Raw genomic sequence first — 21,473 nt, forward strand, 5'->3', positions numbered from 1 at the left:
TGTTCTCCATGCTTGAGATACTAGCCTCTCGGGCTCACCATTATCAGAGTGGCATCATGAAAGGCTCTTTTGTGAGAGGGCCTTCGGGTCTGTGTCCAGTCTAAAAGCCCCAGTGCTTTTGTGTGTCTGTCTGTCTTTCTCTCTTTTCTTTTCAAAACAGGGTTTCACAGAGCAGCAACAACATTAGAAAGCAAGCTATGGAAACCAAAGCGTGCTGTTGAGGAACTCAGAAGCTACTTCCTTAGAAACATGGCGACCAAATATACTGGCAATAATGGGCCATTTTGAGAATATCGGCATTCGGTTAATTCCAAAATGTATCAATTTGGATCTACCTTGTCAATAGATAATAGATAAAAAGTTTTGTTTTTACGTCTTTTGAATAAATAAGAGTAAATTAAGGGTTTTATATATTAAAAATCAATTAAATTTGAAATAGTAAACAAATATTTATATATTTTGTCCATTTTCATATTTACTTGATTTATAATTTTTTTATTATATTTTATATTTAAATAATAAAAATCAATTAACATTTTGAAAAAGACTGAGTAAACAAATATATATTTAGTTTTTTATAATTATAAAAAACTGGTAACACTTTACAATAAGGTTCATTAGTTAAACATTAGTTAATGTATAAACTAACATGAACGAACCATGAGCAATACATTTGTTACTGTATTTACTAATCTACGCTAATGTTAGTTAATAAAAATACAGATGTTCATGTTAGTTCACAGTGCATTAACTAATGATAACAAGATTTTAATAATGTATTAGTAAATGTTGAAATTAACATTAACAAAGATTAATAAACGCTGTATAAGTGCAGTTCATTATTAGTTCATGTTAACTAATGTAGTTAACTAATGAACCTTATTGTAAAGTGTTAGCAAAAAACTAAAATAAAAACAAATTATATATAATTTTATAATTTATCATTGTTAATTATAAAAATAATTGTTCAAATATAATAGATTTTATATACAAAATAATAAAAATCAATTAAATAAAAATACAATAAATTGAGGAAAGGTACAGTAATCTTCTCAGCACAAAATAATTGCAGTGGATGGGCCCTGCTGAAAGCTCAAGAATCATTGATTGCTTCATTCAGGACCTGAAGGCTTTGTGAAAATGGACTGCAGTCATTTCATTTGACTTTCCGTGCTGACATTTCCAGCGACTCATATTGAGGTGCAGAGCTCAGACTGGAGCTTTTTTTGGAGAGGGAGTTGGGTAAGGAGGGTGAGGCTTGTCAGTTCGGGGGTTTAGAGGCTCAGTTAAGGCCTCAGAGGAACTCCAACACTGATCAAAAACAGCTACCCTATGAAATCTTGGAATTATTCATCCTTTCCTCACTCCGCATTTATATTCATCCAGATCCGTTTCATCAATATGTGTCTCTTTTTGTCATCGTCTATGGTGTGGGAGCAGATGTTTTTCCCTAGCCATTTACATGGAGCCAAAGTAATCTCACTGGCTAGGCTCACGGAAGAGCAGAGAAGAGAATAGTGAAAGAGGAGTAATGCTCAACCGTGCTTGAGTTCCTAATGACAAGACCACAAAAGCGTGGAAGTGTGTGTTGTTGTGAATGGCATGCTGAAAAGGATACTTGTGGTCAAAAGTATACCAGAGTCTAAAGAGCCAGGCACTCTCTTGCTTGGTCTTGCTCTGTCCTTCTGACTGGGCTCCATCCTGAGGAGAGAAAGAGGAAGCAAGTATGATTTGTATAATCTACAGCAGGGTTATGCAAACTTTTACACACATATATTATATATTGTAGCTTTAGCAAATATTGAATAATTAAGATAATTCAAAGCACAACTCATGTTAGTGGCAGACAAGTAAATAAATGAAAAGATGTTAAAAATAAATCACTTTAGAAGTCCATATATTGTTTTATGTTCATCATTGAACATCACTCTATCAGTAGCGTACAGCAAACAACAATCCATGTTGCAATCGAGTTTGTCAATTTGGAGTTTGGCAATCTGTTTATCATTTCGAGTTTGTCAAAACCTGATTCTTTAAATGTTAGCTCAAAAGTCAACCTTTTTGTTAATAAAGGCTTAAAAGTGCACTGTGTATTTCTTTCTTTTTTTTTTCAAAAAATATTAATTATATTATATTATATTATATTATTTGAAATGTGACGTGTGTACACATAATACCAGACCACATGGAGAAATGGCCTGCAAACTTTTGAATGGGTGGAATGGAACCTGATACTAAACCGTTTATCATAAATACACACTCAAAATTCATCCATATTTATCCCTTAGGTCTTGCTCTGTTCTTCCAACGGCCAGTACATTTATCCCAGTTCATCTAATCTCACACGAGTTCAGCTTCAACTTCATTGCATTTAAAGATATTACAGATTAACGCCATCACAAACAAGCTCACAGTAACACTATACCGCAACCTACCCCAAGCGTGCCACATTTCTTTAGTGTTAATACTACAGTGAGGTCCACTGTTAATAAGATGCGTGGCAAAGACATAAAGTGTACTTCAACAAAAGTAAAACTGTACACATGTGATTTAGGCTTGTTATCATACCAAAAAAAAGTCAATACCAATACCAGTAAAATTGCACAATTTAAAAAAAGGTTAAATATTAACATAAATATTAACAAATTGAATTAAAACAATGAAATTTAATAATAAAGACAAATTTCTCTTCTTTTCATAAAATTTCTGTTTTATATTATTATCTATTTTTATTTACACTGCAAGACTGTATGCACAGATTTTCATTTTAACAAAGGGTCTGGATTAGAAACATTCTTTAGTATTCTTAAAAATATTATTCTTCTAAATTATTTTCTTCGTTTTCTAGCTATATATTGTATAGTTTGCATACATGCAGTATACTGTAGTCCTCTTATTTTAATGTATTTTAAACTCATGAATTCTTTTTTTAAAAATCACTGTAAATAATATTTTAGAGTTACAATAGCCTCATACTTGTTTTACTTTCCAAAGGGTATTTAATTAATTTCCTGGGTACTTCCAAACATTAAGCATTAAAATACTAGTTACATAGACTATATATTGCTTCTACCATGTTTTACTTTTTTTATCTAGTATACTTATAACTATCAGATGCTTGTGTTCCAGGTGAAATACTAAGGGTTGTCAAAAGGGAGAGAGAGAGCCAGAAAGGCCTTTTAGAGACTAGGCAGATCCTCTCACCCTCTAAGCCTGTTCTCTTCAGGTAATAAAGACTTCACAGAAACTCACTAATGGCTATTCAATAATTTACTATCTGACAGTAATGTTGAGTAATAATTTACAGTGGACAACAAATAGGTCCTCTCTCTTGAGTTTATTGTATTCTTAAAGGGATAGTTTGCCCAAAAATGAACATTTTGTCATCATTTAATCACCCTTATGTTGTTCCAAACCTGTATGAATGTCTTTCTTCTGATGAACACAAAAGAAGATATTTTGAAGAATGTGAGCAACCAAACAGTTGCAGGTAGCCACTGACTTCCATAGTATGGGGGGAAAAAATCCTATGAAAGTCAATGGCTTCCTGTTTGGTTTGAAAGAATCTCATACAGGCTTGGAACAACTTGAGGGTGCGTAAATGACAGAATTTTCATTTTTGGGTGAAATGTCCCTTTAGGAAACCTTTTATGAATCTGGCCCAGATTGTTTATTCCACCTGTTTACATTTATAAACCTACTGTGTTTACCGAGACGTGCGTTTGACCACTCATGGTCAGTCGTAAGCACAAGAACTCATCAAAGAGCATGTGAAAAAGCAACCATCTGTCAGTACTCGGAATTACTGATACTTCATAAAGGCTTCTATTGTCACATATTTATTATTTCAGCAACATATTTGTACCGAAGTACCAGTACTTTTGACATGTTTAGTGCTTCTATAATCAGTGCATGCAGTTTGTGTTATCTTCTAAATGCGTGCGTGCTTGTGCTTTTGCAGAAGATGATTGGTTTACAATGATCTGATTTCAGTCATGGCCCTATAATGGAACTAGTTTAAACCATGATGAACAGAGGAGAAATGTCATTAGTTTCCATAATTTCAGTAACAATTCATGATATAAAAAGCAACTTGTACCTCTGTATTGGTTCATGTATTCGCACTTCTGCAAAAACACACTCACGGGTTTCAACACAACATGATAACCGCTAAAGAGGAGTCAAGGTTGTTTAAATGGCTGTTTTTTAAGGGTTCCAAGTTATCTTACGAAAGATCGCTCCACAAATGACGTGCACCTTTTTTGCTTTTGTGGCAAAAACCGGAAGAATGAACTTATGCGTGGTTTTTGGGCAGCTACACGAGGTCTCAAGTGCGAAAGGAACAGGATGATGTAGCAGCAGTTTAAAATTAGATCTCCGAAAGAAATGTGTGTGATAATTGCCAGTGCAAAACCACCATACTAGGGCATTGTGGGTGGTTTCTAAAGCATTGCAAAGTTCTTCCTTCAATGTAAGTCTATGGAACATTATAAGATGAATCCCTTAAAAAGTACTAGCACAAGTCTCCTTTTTTTGTACAGTTTGACGCATCACTCATGTCTGCAGCAAAAATAGAATACTTGAAATATGGTATGAAATGATGGTAAAAGCTTCATTGGTGGGAGGACAGAAACATATTGAGACTTACTCCTTGAAGGACCTGGAAGCTGTCCCCACATGGCTGAAGATCCTGATCTGGGTCCACTCCAACTCTGAAAGACAGAGAAACTGCACGTCAGTCTGCCTGTGTGCATCTGTGACATGAGCTTTTAACCCACGGTGCATATGCAGCCACATACGTACCGTGACCTTTTAGCAAAGCCCACAAACAGCAGCAGCATGAAGAAAAGATAAACAGGCGGAATGGACTCAAGCAGAGCTATATTGATCATGTTATGATATAATTTCACACAACATGCTTACTGCAGCAAGGCAAGGTTTCCACTGATAAGAAGTTACAGAAATAAATCAAAAGGTCTACAGGCTATTCCACTCATTTGTTTTCTACAGTTGGCCACTGGCCTAAACATCTAGGACACTGGGTTTTTGACATCTTATTTAAATAAAACTACCATGAAATAGCATGTAAAATCATAATGATTTTCACAATACACAACAAGTGTTAATACACCATGACTGATTTTAGTTTTTACTTGCCTTTTTGTTTTGAGTTGATATTAGTATAAAATATTGACTGTTTTGGTTATAGTGTTATTATTTCCAACTACGCTCAAATAAAATAATAACGTTAAAATAAACCAAAATATGATGCAGCCACTGGCTTTTGAACCCCAAGGATCAACAGAGACTTCATTGTGAAATTAGACAGAGCTTGAGGGTTAGCAGATGCGCAGGCATTCTGAGCCTCTAGTGCCGTCCATGTGGATAAGCGCCAAACAGAAAGAGCCGACTTATCGGTCTTCTGCAAAAAAAAAAAATAAAAAAAATAAAATAAATAAAAACCTTTAAATACTTCTGCCAATACCAGTGATGCATTTCTGGGTGACAGACAGGGTGTCTTAACAAGCTGGAGGAAATCTGTCTGTAAAACAAATAAGACAGTTTTCCTCCCCAGTGGTTTACAGAAAGGGTGCCCGAGTTGTCCAAACAGGACTTACAACTCTGGGTTACAGATCAGGGAAATAAATATTCAATAAAAATACTAATTAAAATAAATGTGAATTAAAACTAAATTAAATGTTAAATTAAACATTAGATAATTAAAACTGAAATATTAAAATAAATCAATAGTAAAGTAATGCAATGGCCACATGAATACCTTCATGAAAAACAGCACTAAATGTGGATGTGAAAGTAGCCATGCTTTTCATTCTAATGTCTTTTTTCCCCCAGCACTCAGACATTACACTGACAAATGCCTGAAAGTACACCATCGATTCCAGTTTCTAAAGGGAGCTATGCGAAAGCCTCTCTTTAATCTCAGGTGACCTAGTCAGCTTGAATAAAAGCAGTGGCACCCAATCTGTTTCTCTGAGCTAAACCCGACTTAAGTACAGTAGCTTTGCACATTTTTTTCCAACAAGTTATATGATTGCATATTTTAATTGCACATTGATTAGCCTGCAGTTGCCTGCAGGAGACAACCACAACTGAGTTAAGAATAGTGTGTATGTGTGAGTATTGGAGAGCAGCCCTCACTCAAGGAAAAATGTAGCGTGAGCCAGTCTAGGGGTCAAATGTAATGCATTTATAGAAATGGAAACCCTGAATTAAAACTAAATTAAATGTTAAATTAAACATTAGATAATTAAAACTGAAATATTAAAATAAATCAATAGTAAAGTAATGCAATGGCCACATGAATACCTTCATGAAAAACAGCACTAAATGTGGATGTGAAAGTAGCCATGCTTTTCATTCTAATGTCTTTTTTCCCCCAGCACTCAGACATTACACTGACAAATGCCTGAAAGTACACCATCGATTCCAGTTTCTAAAGGGAGCTATGCGAAAGCCTCTCTTTAATCTCAGGTGACCTAGTCAGCTTGAATAAAAGCAGTGGCACCCCATCTGTTTCTCTGAGCTAAACCCGACTTAAGTACAGTAGCTTTGCACATTTTTTTCCAACAAGTTATATGATTGCATATTTTAATTGCACATTGATTAGCCTGCAGTTGCCCAAAGGCAGGAGACAACCACAACTGAGTTAAGAATAGTGTGTATGTGTGAGTATTGGAGAGCAGCCCTCACTCAACAAGTAAAAATGTAGTGTGAGCCAGTCTAGGGGTCAAATGTAATGCATTTATAGAAATGGAAACCCTTCGGAGAATGAGAGAGAATTACATCCATCAAATTTAGTTGAAAAGTAGAACAACAAAAGGCCAGCGGTAGAATCCCTAAATGTTCACCAAGCACAGCTGGCAGAAAAATCACTACTGTTAATACACCATGTGACCAAAGGATTGTTACTCTTGCTGTACAGAATGTAAAATAAGAGAAACCCCAAATTTCTTTGATTTGCCGGTGTATTGTCTTATTATTGTCCTACGTGCACTATATTGCCAAAATCATTTTTTTCCAACAAGTTATATGATTGCATATTTTAATTGCACATTGATTAGCCTGCAGTTGCCCAAAGGCAGGAGACAACCACAACTGAGTTAAGAATAGTGTGTATGTGTGAGTATTGGAGAGCAGCCCTCACTCAACAAGTAAAAATGTAGTGTGAGCCAGTCTAGGGGTCAAATGTAATGCATTTATAGAAATGGAAACCCTTCGGAGAATGAGAGAGAATTACATCCATCAAATTTAGTTGAAAAGTAGAACAACAAAAGGCCAGCGGTAGAATCCCTAAATGTTCACCAAGCACAGCTGGCAGAAAAATCACTACTGTTAATACACTAATACACCATGTGACCAAAGGATTGTTACTCTTGCTGTACAGAATGTAAAATAAGAGAAACCCCAAATTTCTTTGATTTGCCGGTGTATTGTCTTATTATTGTCCTACATGCACTATATTGCCAAAATTCATAAAACTAAAGTTGCTGTGCTCATACACTAGTGAAGATGCTTTGATTCTTTGTACCACTTAGTAAAAATCATGTCAATTGACAATACAAAACAACTGAACATTTTTACAAAGCAACAACATAAATTTGCAACTCAACCCGTGCTAATTAATAATTAATTCCACAATACTGCTGTAGAACAACCGCCACACTGTATGCATACAGAGTGAAATTAAAGGCCCTTCAGAAAGAAACAGGAAATGATCAATATCTGCATCCATTACATTTTCCCACTGCAGAAACTCTTACTTCTCATCTTTGCATTTGGTACACATGCACTTGCATGCTGTGGTATATATATATATATATATATATATATATACACACACACCACAACATGCAAAATCATAGTATTGTGCTTTTTTTTTTTTATTGTCAGCTCGGTTCCTAATTTTTACTGGTATGCCACACAATCCTAAACGTTCTGATGAAAACACAAATAGGAACTCAAGATGTAGATTATATTAGTCTACTTTTATGCTACACTCTTATTTTGAATAAGCTTACAATTTTATATTTTCAGTTTTCATTTTATTTTTAAGTTCTAGTAATTTATGTACTTTATTATTATTATTATTATATTTTTTTTGTGCATTAGCTCTCAATTACCCAAAGCCATATAGTTGGCGTTTGAAAATAATTTAAACCCGTATCACCCTGATTTGTTGGCATTATCGGACAACTAATTTACAGAAATACTGTTGTTAATGCTACTTAGATTCTTGTCCTCGTTTTATTTACCTTGTTGTGGTTACTCTAAGCATATCTGCAACTCACTGAGTGCACAGCAGTTCTGCAGATAATAGCCTGAGCTTCTCAATCTCATTCTACAGCAGCTGCCGTCAGCATCAGTCCTCAATAATCCTCTTTTCTATTCTGACAAACTAGCAGCACTTATTAATTGTGACGTATCAGCCAGTCCCTGCTGAGGGTAGCCAGACAAACACTGGCTCTTGGCGACATAAACAACCCCAGCTCCTTTCCCATCTGCTTTTGAGCGGTTTATTTTCTGAGCACATTTCACCCCAGAACAAACCAAAAGGGAAGAGTGCACAGTTGACAAACAAACAACATGTGAAATCAGCCACAGTCTCAACCTGATGCCTTTTATTCCCTCTATATGAAATCCGAAATGGTCATGATAGGTCTTACTAAGGAAAATCAAATGTGATCTCATTTGTCAAAATTTGCTTGATTAATGAAATATACATACATAACATAACACGTTAATGGTGAGCTTTTCTGCCACCTGCTGGACAGTCTGTATAAGTCTTTTAATAGAGTTATCAAAGTCTATTCAACTGAAAAACTAAACTTTATATTGTCAAGTGTTGCTTGTCCATTTAAAACTGGCTGCTATAGTGTTTTGAGTGACTGTTAGCACACTACTATGTGGCTTACATTACTAGCCTAACTAAAGTCTGTATCATGTTCTACACTGTAAAAGACTAAAACAAATAATAAAAGACTGTAAAATGCTAAAGTAAAAACCTGTTAATTGGTTAATGGTAAATTTCCTTACTATATATAATAAAAAAACCTATTCGAACTAACATGACATTTCATGTAATTCTACAGTAACATACTATTAAATGTACAGTTTGTGGAAGTAAAAAAGAACAAGTCATCTTATCATTTACTGATATTCCCATAATTCCCTATGCGACAGCTTACATCTGTTGGTGTTTCTTAATAGTTTTTGTTATCAGTTATGTATATTAGGGTTTTATGTCACAACACATATTAATTCATGTTTATTGCAAAAAGTGTCGTGTGTATCCATGATGGTGTTTTGTATATCTGTTTATGATATTGTGTGCACCTTCTATATATTAGTATTTACTTCAGCTTGTGGAAAAGCTGTTGAACTTTCTTTTCAACCATGTGTGTGATTATGGTGGTTGTCAGTATGTTAAAGGTACAAAACAGATTTTAGTAGCAGTGAGGCCTTGCCAAGTCAGCAGAAAAGGACTGTTGGATTTGCATTTGTTACAATTCTAAACTAAAATGTATAGGTTTACATTTTAGTGTATTTATACAGAATTTTTATTTTCTGTAAGGATTTTTTTTCCTGTATGTAAACACTAAATTACTAAACATTCCTATGAACAAATTCTAAAACTTCCCGTGCATGAAAAATGTTCCTAAATCCATCTCATTCTTAAAAATGGGTCAGACAGGGCACTGATCAAGTCTTTTACACGCTGACCTGATATGTAGCCAGGACAGCATTGGCGTGGTGCCTCCTCCACACACCCAAACTGTGAAGAACACAATGAGCAGGGTCGTGGTGAACATCATCTGCCGCGCGTACGTGGCAGTGTCACGGATAGCCAGAGCGAATGCCATTGCCCCTCGCAGCCCTGCAGAGCACAAACACGCACACAGCAGTAACAACAGATTTTAGATTGTAGCCCTGCTACAAATAGAATGGCACTGCACTTAAGCAGGCAATCGGCGATCACACTAGATCAGTTGTGTTTTAAGGGCACTGCACTTTGCTGCCCTTTTAGCAGGGTGGTGTTGCTGGTCTGGAGGGAGCTGCTCCACATCAAGAGCCGTTATTAGAGATGTTCTGATTCTGATGCCTCATTTCACTCTTAATTTAGATCTCGATAAGCTTCAGCAGGGTGCTGAAATCTACCGAGAGTTAACATCAAAGAGTTTGACATTAGAGGACGCTACAAAACTGACTGCACTGATTTATATTCTAACTTTATTGTATTTATTAAATAGTTTCGTATCTTTAATGTCATGCAAGCATCAGAGAAGAGGAAGTAAGCCAGGTGTGCTTACCACCATACCTGCAAACATCATCATGTGCTGAAAGTTTCCTCTGATTTTGTGTCTTCGGCCCAGGTTAATCAGGAAAGACAGAGGGTAGATGTTCAAGGCCCTGCCGATAAAGATGGATATCTAGTAGTCAAAATGTTAAAGAAAAATCTTCTCACATTTGACACATTCAGTTAATGGAAATTTAGACCTACGCTACTGTTCAAAAGGGTTTTATTTTATTCTGGATGCATTAACATTTAAAGACTTTTACATTGTTACTAAAGTTTTTCATTTCAATTAAACACTGTTCTTTTGAACTTACTATTCAATGAATCCTGAGAAGAAGAAACAATTCCACAAAAATATTAAGCAGCTCAGCCATTTTCAACATTGATAATGATGGGAAATGTTTCTTGAGCTTCTATGATTTCTGGAGGCTGGAGAAATAGCTGCTGAAAATTCAGCTTTGCTATCACATGCATACATTTTAAAATATACAAATAGAAAACAGTTTTGTAATTGTAGTAATTGCAGTACTTATTCACAATAGTACTGTCTGTACAGCATTTTTGATCAGATAAATGCAGCCTTGGTGAGCATAAAAAGACTGCTTTCAAAAAACCTATACATAATGCCTCCTAGTGGTCATAAATGCCAAATCAAGGTGATAAAACGACCATGAACTTTTCCAGATGTTTTAGAGCATTTAAATGATTTGGCTCATAGGTACATCTTCTCTAACATGCTGTCAAACTCTTAAACTATCTGACTGAGGTAAATGCTAGTGGTTAATACACATTACCCCCTCCTCATATAAAAGTTGTGATGTGAAACTTTCATTTCAACTGTAAGACAAGGATACAAAGGCTCCAAATATGAAAATGGGGCTGAAGACGTGTTTCTGAAAGGTGAAGAGCGCCAGGCCCATGTATGAGAAGATGAAGTTCTCTGCTAGGAAGTGCAGCACCTCAAACAACTGCAACAGCAAAAAAACATGCCACACATGAAGCCATATGCACCTGACAACAGCACATTTGGTCAACAAAACAGCTAAAGCAACATTCACAAAAGCAAATGACACGTTTTCAAAATCAAGTCCTAAGTCAACTAGAAATGCATGCTCCACCTCTCTATACTCTACAGTGACTTTTGTAACATATGTTAGATCTTAAATTGAGGCCGATATCTTCAATTCCTGTGACTATAACTTCTGAAGTCTATAAATTTTAACCCTTCTCTCCATAAACAGGAGCTTTGAAAATAGCGAGTATGGCTCCCTGGAGAGAAATCCAGTGCCACAGGGCTGTCATAATTACTGTAGGCACCCCACCTCACTTCATCACATTGCACTGCTCTGACGACACCACAGGGGTGCTGGGAATTCACTTAGCACTATCCGTCGACTTGTGGCCCCACTGCATCAAAGCATCTTTTGAAGTAGAATATGCAGGGCTCCCATCCCCCAAAAAAACATCCTTGCTGCTTTCTTTCTACATACCTTACGTTTTCAAAGTTATTATCATTCTGGTTTTATACCAGCTGCTCTGAAAGCAACTAAAATCCAAATGTTCACATATTTTACCCGAAACAAGGCTAAAATATTTTACCTGTTTAGTACGTTTAGTTGACTCCTCCGACAGATTGTTGTAGGTATAATGGGCCTGTGTGATTCCACAAAACAGCACAGCGACAACACCTGGAATAGTAACGGATATTAGCATCATTTGTGCCTTTTTTTTTTCTTTCAAGTGGGGGATGGGATACAATTTCAGTACAGGTTGGAGGTGACATAAGTGCAATTGGCTGAACACATTTACACATCAAGAATGCCAGCATTCAGCAACATGGAGGAAGTTTTAGGTTGCAGAATTGTATTTGCATATTTGTATGCAAAGGATATGGCATGAACATGAATGTAAATTTGTTGTCATGCTATTGCTAATAAAGCACATTAAACCTGAACAGATGATTTTCTAAAACCAGAAAATGATACTATTATTCCAGTTGATATTTAACTATAGCAGGAAATGTTTTGCTGTTCCTAGAGGGGAAGCAGCTGCAGCTCCGTATTACTCTATATTATAGTTTAACCTCTGGGTTACCCAGCAGATTAACCACTATGCTTTCATTACCAACCTACACGAACACCCACCTGTGAATCCACAAGCTTCAGCCAGTAGAAAAGTACTCCAAGACATGAGGAAGAACAGAGCAGTCTCCAGCAGAGGGAAACAGTGCAGCTTGGTGAATTTTGTCACGTGGATAAAGTTAAGAATTTAAACCACACATCGGATAATCAGTTAGCTAATCAAAAAAAGATTCAAATCAATAAAGATATACACTACCATTCAAAAGTTTTTTTTAAATGCTTTTGGAGGGGCAAAAAAAAAGTGTCTCTTATACTCATCAAAGCTTGCTTTGTTTTGACCAAAAACATAGTAAAACAGTAATATTTTGAAAAAGTATTAAAATTTAAAATAACTGTTTTCTATTTTAATATATTTTTAAATGAATGACAAAGCAAAATTTTCAGCAGCCATTTCTTCAGTTATTAGGTGTCACATGATCCTTCTGAAATCATTCTAATACGTTGGTTCTCAATAAATGTTATCAAAGACGAAAGAAAACAGTTACGCTGCTTCTCATTTTTGTGGAAACGGTGATATGTTTTTTCAGCATTCTTTGATGAATAGAAAGGCTAAAAAATAGCATTTATTTGCAAAAGAATTCTTTTGTAAGCTTATAAATATTTTTACTGTGACTTCTGTTAAAATAGTAGCAATATATTTAAAAGAATATATTCTTACTCCAAGTACTTTTCTCTTGACAGAAATCAGCCGCTGTTTAAAGGATAATTCTACAGTGTAACTAATTTTGCAAATAGGTAAAAGAATCAACATCACAATGAAGCCAAAAGGACATCAACACAACTTATTTGCATAAACCTAAATATATTTAGACTGATTTCATAGCAACATGCAAAAGGATATGAGGGCAGTGACTACTCCAGTGACTGCACCCATAGCGAAAGAGCCACTGAAGATGCCCAAGAAGATGCCCACCGATTTGAAGAAGGCAGAGGCATCGAATGTATGTGTGTTGGATCCTGTAGGCTGATACGCCACAATTGACCTGCATACCAAAGACAAAAAAAACAAAATTATTAAATTAACTGACTGTGCTGATCTGACTAGTACACCCAATGAAAAAGTAGACTAAAGATTACACAGATGACATATAAATTGTCATTTTTCCTAGCAAAGTCTAAAAAAACACCGTTTTGCAGTAATAATCCGACTTTATGGACAAATTGTGTAAGTGGTGCTGAGACAGGAAATCAGAAACAATCAGCTCTAGCTCATTGTGTCCAAAAGGGGGAGTCAGAGCACCATCCTGAAACACCACTAGAGTTGCAGCATCATTCGTTTTTACTTTTCAGCATTACAGTGAAAATGTCCCCAGCACCCACTCTGTGTTGGCAGCCTGGGAAATCCCGCCAACTGCCGCAGACAAAACACGTGATTTTAAGTTAACCTTTTTTTTGTAGCAACAGAAAAGGAACAAGAAAGTGATACTGCTTGAAAGTGGGACTTACGATGAAAGGACTATGGCGACTGCATCGTTCATAACACTCTCTCCAAACAGCAGTGCATAGAGATCACCATCAGCATGGAGCTCATTAAAGATCGCAAGCACTGTGACTAAAAATTACACAAACACACACACAAATCAGCAACATAACGGTATTAAAATCTTGAATGGTAATGCACCACTTACTAGATAGTTTGATAAAAACAAATGTCAGCAGTTCATATAAAAGCAAGTTTAACAGCAAGTTAAAATGGAGGAAGAGAGAGATGATGTACTTGGATCGGTGGCAGATATTATGGCACCAAAGAAGAGGCAGTCTGTGTAGTAGAACTTGTCAGTGAGTTGACCCAAAACCTGCATCATTTTCACTACGCCATACATGAGGTTTCTTAAACACAAATATATATATATTTTTTTTAAATAAGGCTTGACCACAAATCAAAGTTAAGCTATGTTTATAATAGCACATTACAATATTAACTATAACACAATTTAAAAGGTGCCAGTGTAATATAAGTGAATTTTGACCAGCTCTTAGACACTCTTGATCATAAGTATCTGTTCTGTATCCGTACTTCTCTCTTGCAGTTAGGCTAATCTTCCGCTGAAGCAAAACAGTGAGAGAACAGAGATCAGGTTGCATTAGACTAGATCATATCTCAAAATTTCATAATGTAAAGGGGGTAAGAAGCAACTTCATGGATGAACACTCTACTAAACAAGCAAAATGAAAGCTAAAACGGAGTAAAGGTAACTGCCCAGCACACAATATCACTCATACCTTTTTGAGGCTGTATCCGGCGTGGAATATGATGGGAGGTAGCAGAATGTTGAAAAACACCTCTGGGTCAAAGGTCAACTGCAATAAAAAAAAAATGTGATTGTTACAAACAAACGTTTATCATAGATAAAATACGTAAACTGTTTAAAATAAACAAATGCTATTAATCTTGTAAAAGACCTCATGAATAGTTTGAAATTGCAATTGCTAATCCTGTGTTGATGTATTTTCAATTGAAAAAGGAAGTTGTGGTGAGACATTTTTGGAACTTGTCTTTTTAAGTTTAAACGACAAACTTTAGGAGGATGCTGATGTGTCATAACCATATGCTTTCAAGTTATTAATTTATGTCTGTTTGCTGTTCAGTAGCAGGTGATTTAATTTCATAATTTATAACTTTTGAGTTTTTTTATTCTGTTCAACTTAAAAGAGGATATTTTGAATAGTGTGTGTAACCAAGTTGTTGTTGGTCCCTTTTGACTTCCATAGTATAGAAAAAATGCTATGGAGGTCAATGGGGACCAAAACTGTTTGGTTACCCACTTTCTTCAAAATATCTTCTTGAGTTCAACAGAAGAAAGAGTCTTTGGGTTTGGAACAACTTGAAGGTGATTAAATGATAATAGATCATAGATAATTTTGGGTGAACTATCCCCTTAAGCTAATGAACAAAACATTCAGGGAGCCTTAAAGACTGGACCTTGCTACCGCCTTAGGAAATGTTAAGTCTAAAACATCTGCACAGCCGTGTTAATATTATTTTTATACTATCATAGTATTTATTAATATTTTGATGTAGCTTTTATTTTTATACCTTCATTTTTGTGCTGTTTATGTGATATATATATATATATATATTTAGTTTTCATTTATTTTCATTCCAGTTTTAGTACTTCAACTTATTTTGGTTTGTTTACAAGGCAACATTTCTCATTTTCATTTTTTTACCCCAAGTTTTTAATGTGTAAGTTTTTCATCTAATATTTATATTTTATTTCAGCCTTATTTCAACTAACAAAATGATTTTTATTAGTTTTAGATAACAACAACAACACTGCTGCACAGGTGACATAAATTAAACCTCATAATGAAATTTCTTCCTCTGACAAACCTGCTGCAGGTTTATCAGAAGTGTGTGTATACGTGTGTATGTATACCGCTGCTGACGTACCTTGCGCAACATGTCATTCTGCTCCACACTGTGGATTTCTCTAAGGTTGATCTCCCCCTTGAGTGTGTACTCAAAGAACTTTCCGCTAACGTTGAGGAGCACCGTGCTGACAGGACCCGCCTGCAGGGTGCAACTCGGAGGAGTTTTATTATGGTAACTGGTGGAGGGGATGCCATACCGCAAAATAACACCCACCAACAGACCTGTTCGACACACAGAAGATAAACCACTCACATACACATTCAATACATTGGCTTAGTTTGTGAAAAAGGAAACCTCTTTGGAAACAACCCATTTTTGCTGTGGCACAGAAATTACACTTCTTTTCTTCAAAACACAGTATAAGCATATTGGTTTGTGTGTGATGACAGGGTGTAGAGATGAGAGCCTGCTGTGTCAAATCTGTTGGAGGGTATTTCCATACGAATGAAGTGCCAGAGGAAGTCAACAGCACACACAGCATGGACTACAGAAACAAGAACAGAGCCAAAAAACACCATAACCGAACAACCTCCTGCTAAAATCAGGCAAAATACACTACTTTAAATCAATGCTAGGTCTAGACAGTACTGATTTGATGGGGATAATCTGATTTGAAAGATTTCTGTTGAATGGAGTCAAATACAGTGAAATGTGTTAAATGTGCTGCAGACTATATACTCCAAGAATAAAGGTAAAAAAACTTTACCTTTAAGGATACAACAGCCCATCTCTGGGGCAGCACCCTTAAAGGGACAACTTTGTACCTTTCATAAGTAGTACTTTAGGTGTACATTTTACTACTAAGGAAATAATATGCACCTTTTAGAGGTTGATAAGGTGCCCTTTAATACCCCATTAAAGGTGCTGCCCCAGTGACCCAGCTACTGTACCCCTAAAGATACCATTTTTGCATGTTTTCTGGCAGTGCATGGTACCCAAAATAAAGCTATTAACTTGGCTTTGTCAGATTTTTGAATGGAGTCAAATACAGTGAAATGTGTTAAATGTGCTGCAGACTATATACTCCAAGAATAAAGGTAAAAAAACTTTACCTTTAAGGATACAACAGCCCATCTCTGGGGCAGCACCCTTAAAGGGACAACTTTGTACCTTTCATAGTAGTACTTTAGGTGTACATTTTACTACTAAGGAAATAATATGCACCTTTTAGAGGTTGATAAGGTGCCCTTTAATACCCCATTAAAGGTGCTGCCCCAGTGACCCAGCTACTGTACCCCTAAAGATACCATTTTTGCATGTTTTCTGGCAGTGCATGGTACCCAAAAGTAAAGCTATTAACTTGACTTTGTTCACAGGCAGCAAAAATTGTAATATGTCAGATTTAGCAAACAGGAACAAAATAAATGGTACAAAGCCAAATTAAATTGGCCACAATTTCAATGAATTAACATGCAAGAGATGGGGATATATAGAATTAATATGTGCCCACTGTAATCCAGAAATCGTAGAAAATACATTCTGCATGTAAAAAGATTCACAATCCACAGCCAGGATCCAGTGCCAGGGAGTTAAGAATTGGCAGGTTAGACTGTAACTGCCCCGCAAACAGTTCAAGGATACAAAAAAAAAAAAAAAACATACTTTGCTGAACAATATAGCTAAGGAACAGGAATACAGTCCCTTTTATTTAATCCAGAATATTTTTTAAATGCTGCTAACCAGTTAACAAAGTTGCTATATTCTGAATGTTTTTCTTGAAGCTAAAGAATTTTTCAAACTATATTTGTCACACTACTTTCAGAAATGCACCACTTCCTGTTGCCCGGATGTTTTATTTGGCTTTACGCTCTTATGTGGGGAGTCCGGTGCTAACCTGTGTAGACCACGACAAATTCTGTGGCAAGAAGGCAGTGCTATCTATCAAACATCATTCGTCCTTATTCTTGTATATTTTGTCAAAAGTACAAAAAAACTGCATCGGTTTCTGAAAATAATAATAATAATAATAATAATAATAATATACACATCATGACATAATTTTCTTGTAGTTTCACAGTCATAAGTCACATGGCATTCACAGCTCCGGTGACTGGAAGGAGAATAAATTAAAAATGGTGTAAGATGTTCTATTAATCATGTTTTCTTAAGAAAAGTATCTATAATAATAATAATAATAATATACACATCATGACATCATTTTCTTGTAGTTTCACAGTCATAAGTCACATGGCATTCACAGCTCCGGTGACTGGAAGGAGAAGAAATTAAAAATGGTGTAAGATGTTCTATTAATCATGTTTTCTTAAGAAAAGCATCTCCTATTTCAGTATAACAGCAAGACTAATGTCTGCAGTGAAACTGGATTAGAGGGGAGAGGTCTAAATGCACATGGGGAGGGGTAATAGTTTGTGTGTGTGTGTGTGTGTGAGCGAGAGAGAGAGTGAGAGTGTGTCTGTGTGTGAGCGAGAGAGAGAGTGAGTGAGAGTGTGTGCACGCCCGCGTGTTTGTGAGAAAAGAAAAATAACGACTTTATTTCACAATTCGTCTCCTCCGCGTCACCCTGTAGCACCATTTTGGAGAGTATCCACTGAACGCAAACAGTGTATGTTGTTCTGTGTCAGCCGCACCACACGTTCAGTGGATACTCTCCAAAATGGCACTAGGGTGACGCGGAGGAGACAAACTGTTGAATAAAGTCGTTCGTTTTTTTTCTTTTGCACACAAAAGGTATTCTCGTAGCTTCGTAAAATTACGGTGGAACCCCTGATGTCACATGGATTATTTTACCGATTTTCTTGCTACGTTTCTGGACGTTGATCGTAGTAGTACCCTTGCTGTCTATGTAGGGCTGGACGATATGGCCAAAATTTATATCACGATATATTTCTTAATTTCTGTCGATACGATATAATTCCGATATCGATATGAACACTATTAAAAAAGCCTCATAAAAACGTCCAAGAACGGCCACAACAAATGTCTGTACCTACAAACTTATGAAAAATTAATTTGCCAACTCTATGAAACTATATAATATTTTAGAAAAAAATGGCGCAAATAAATAAATGTTCACCTTTTATTGGCATTTAGCCTTCATACAAACAAGAAATGTGAAATCACTGTCAGATAAATCTCAGACTCTCCTTATTAATATTAATATTTTTTTTACTTCAAACTATAGGCTAACATACCAGTCAAAAGTTTTTGAACAGTAAGATTTTTAATGTTTTTTAAAGAATTCTCTTCTGCTTACCAAGCCTGCATTTATTTGATCCAAAATACAGCAAAAACAGTAACATTTTGAAATATTTTTACTATTTAAAATAACTGTTTTCTATTTGAAAATATAATTTATTCCTGTGATTTCAAAGCAGAGCTTTAGCATCATTACTCCAGTCACATGATCCTTCAGAAATCATTCTAATATTCTGATTTGCTGCTCAAAAAACATTTATTATTATGATGTTGAAAACAGCGGAGTAGATATTTTTCAGGTTTCTTTGATGAATAGAAAGTTCAGAAGAACAGCATTTATCTGAAATATAAATATTTTGTAACATTATAAATGTCTTTATCATCACTTTTGATCAATTTAAAACATCCTTGCTAAATGAAAGTAATAGTTTCTATAATATAAATTTAAAAAAAAAGCTTTTGAATGGAATAGTGTATAATGTTACAAAAGCTTTTTATTTCAGATTGCCATCTAAACTATTCTGAAGACAGTCGGTTCCCTTCAGAGATACATCCATATAAAACACCCGCGACGCGTTTTGATTTTGAAACTGCAGGGCTCATGTTTATTCAACGAAGTCAAACGCCACAAATAAATCAGTGTATGGGAAACACTGGTAATGTATATCGAAATATCGGAAATGTGTTTAAAAATCATATCACTGTTATTGAAAAAAATGATATCGCGATACATATTAATATTGAATTATTGTCCAGCCCTATGTCTATGGGAGGGTCAGAGAGCTGTCAGATTCCATCAAAATTATCTTAATTTGTGTTCTGAAGATGAATGGAGGTCTTACAGATTTGGAACAACGTGAGGGTGAGTAATTAATGACAGAATTTTCATTTTTGGGTGAACTATCCCTTTAATGTTTGTCTTCCCCTGCGCTGTTGAGTATGTCACAGCACACCAAAGCAAAACACAATTGCAACACATTACATGGAGCTTCTCTTGTAATCCAGGAGGGAAGAAAACAGAAAGCCCCTGACAGCCCGGTCCGAATGATGTAATATACAGTAGGAAATACAGACAGAAAGAAAAACACACCCAAGAAGACACAACTGTAACGTTACCATCTGCCGTCTACCATCCAACCAGTGAGAAGGTGTCTCTGTTCTGTGAGCCAAAACAGTCAACCTTGATTCAACCTGGAAAAAATACTACCTTGAGCCAAACTGGTTCAATGCAACAGCTGAAGTCAAATCTGCTTTGTGATTGTGTGCGATTCATCCTAAAAAGACATGCAAGGAGTAGAATGGGGCAGAGTAATAGGAAGGAAGTGCATACTATCAAAGCTAATTACACACTAGAGAAAGCTCTGATGGAGCGTTTGATGGATAGGAATATAAAAGATCCCTTTTGAGGGTGTGGAAAGAGGTTTAAAACACGACTTGGACCAGGCTGTCAAAAGCAATAACGTGTAATGAAAACTGAAATAATCTAATTCAGAAACAAGGGGGATTAGAAGTATTTTCCTGCTAAAATACTAAAATGTAGAACAAACAGAATAGCCTTAACATAAATTATTGCTTGAAATGAGGGGAGCAGTAACCATTTGGATTTTTAAAACTGTACACTACCATTCAAACATTTGGGTCTGGTAATATTTTTTAATGCTTTTGAATTAAAGGTTTCTTATGCTCACCAATTATTTGATCAAAAATACAGTAAAACTAGTAATACATGAGGAAAACATGTAGTAATACATGAAGAAATCATGATAATTTTTTTCCCAATTCTGTGTCAAACAGAACGTTTAAAAAAAGAGCAGCATTAATTTAAAATATAAATAATTTGTATTATACATGTCTTTACTGTCATATTATCAATTTAATGTGTCCCTGCTGAATAAACGTATTAATTTCATTAAAAATAATCATACTGACTCCAAACCACTTAAAATTGTTCTTGCACCTCTGTTTGAACTTCACACAGAGCACCGAACACTGCCTACTGTATTTAGTATAAAACTCAGTATGAATGAATTACTGTTTAGTATGAATTACACTGTTGTGAACTGTTGTAACTGCTGTTATTTAAAAGGGTGGTTCACTGGGTTTTTTCTAGGCTTGATTGTGTTTATGGGGTGCAGTCTAACATGTGTTAATGCTTCGTTTTTTAAAAAACGCATTATTTTTCACATAATTGACCCTTATTCCACACCTCTCTGTCCCTTCTCTGAAAAACGCGCTGATCATTTCCTTCTTTTATGAAGCCCCTCCCTCAGAAATAGGTGATGGGCTCTGATTGGTTAGCTAGCCCAGTGTGTTGTGATTGGCTAAACCGCCTCTAGTGCGAGTCTAAACGTCCCGCCCCTCCACACGGCGGCATGTGCTCCAGTTGTATTGTAAACAAGGCGTCGTTAATATCGCTTATCAGTTTGAGCCCGATTGAGAAGCAGAGGATATTATTGAAGAGGATCGTGCAGAACCTGTGCAAGCA

General features: G+C 35.8%; 1 pseudogene; it reads right to left on the reverse strand.

Moving 5' to 3' along the window:
* Nucleotides 1-1,039: 1,039 nt before the first annotated feature.
* The window catches only part of LOC107582728 (sodium/hydrogen exchanger 7-like), a 23,378-nt pseudogene continuing 2,944 nt past the window's right edge, over nucleotides 1,040-21,473 (reverse strand).

Source organism: Sinocyclocheilus grahami, unplaced genomic scaffold (assembly GCF_001515645.1).
Source record: "Sinocyclocheilus grahami isolate Dianchi unplaced genomic scaffold, SAMN03320097.WGS_v1.1 scaffold47.1, whole genome shotgun sequence".
In the NCBI taxonomy this organism is placed as follows: domain Eukaryota; kingdom Metazoa; phylum Chordata; class Actinopteri; order Cypriniformes; family Cyprinidae; genus Sinocyclocheilus; species Sinocyclocheilus grahami.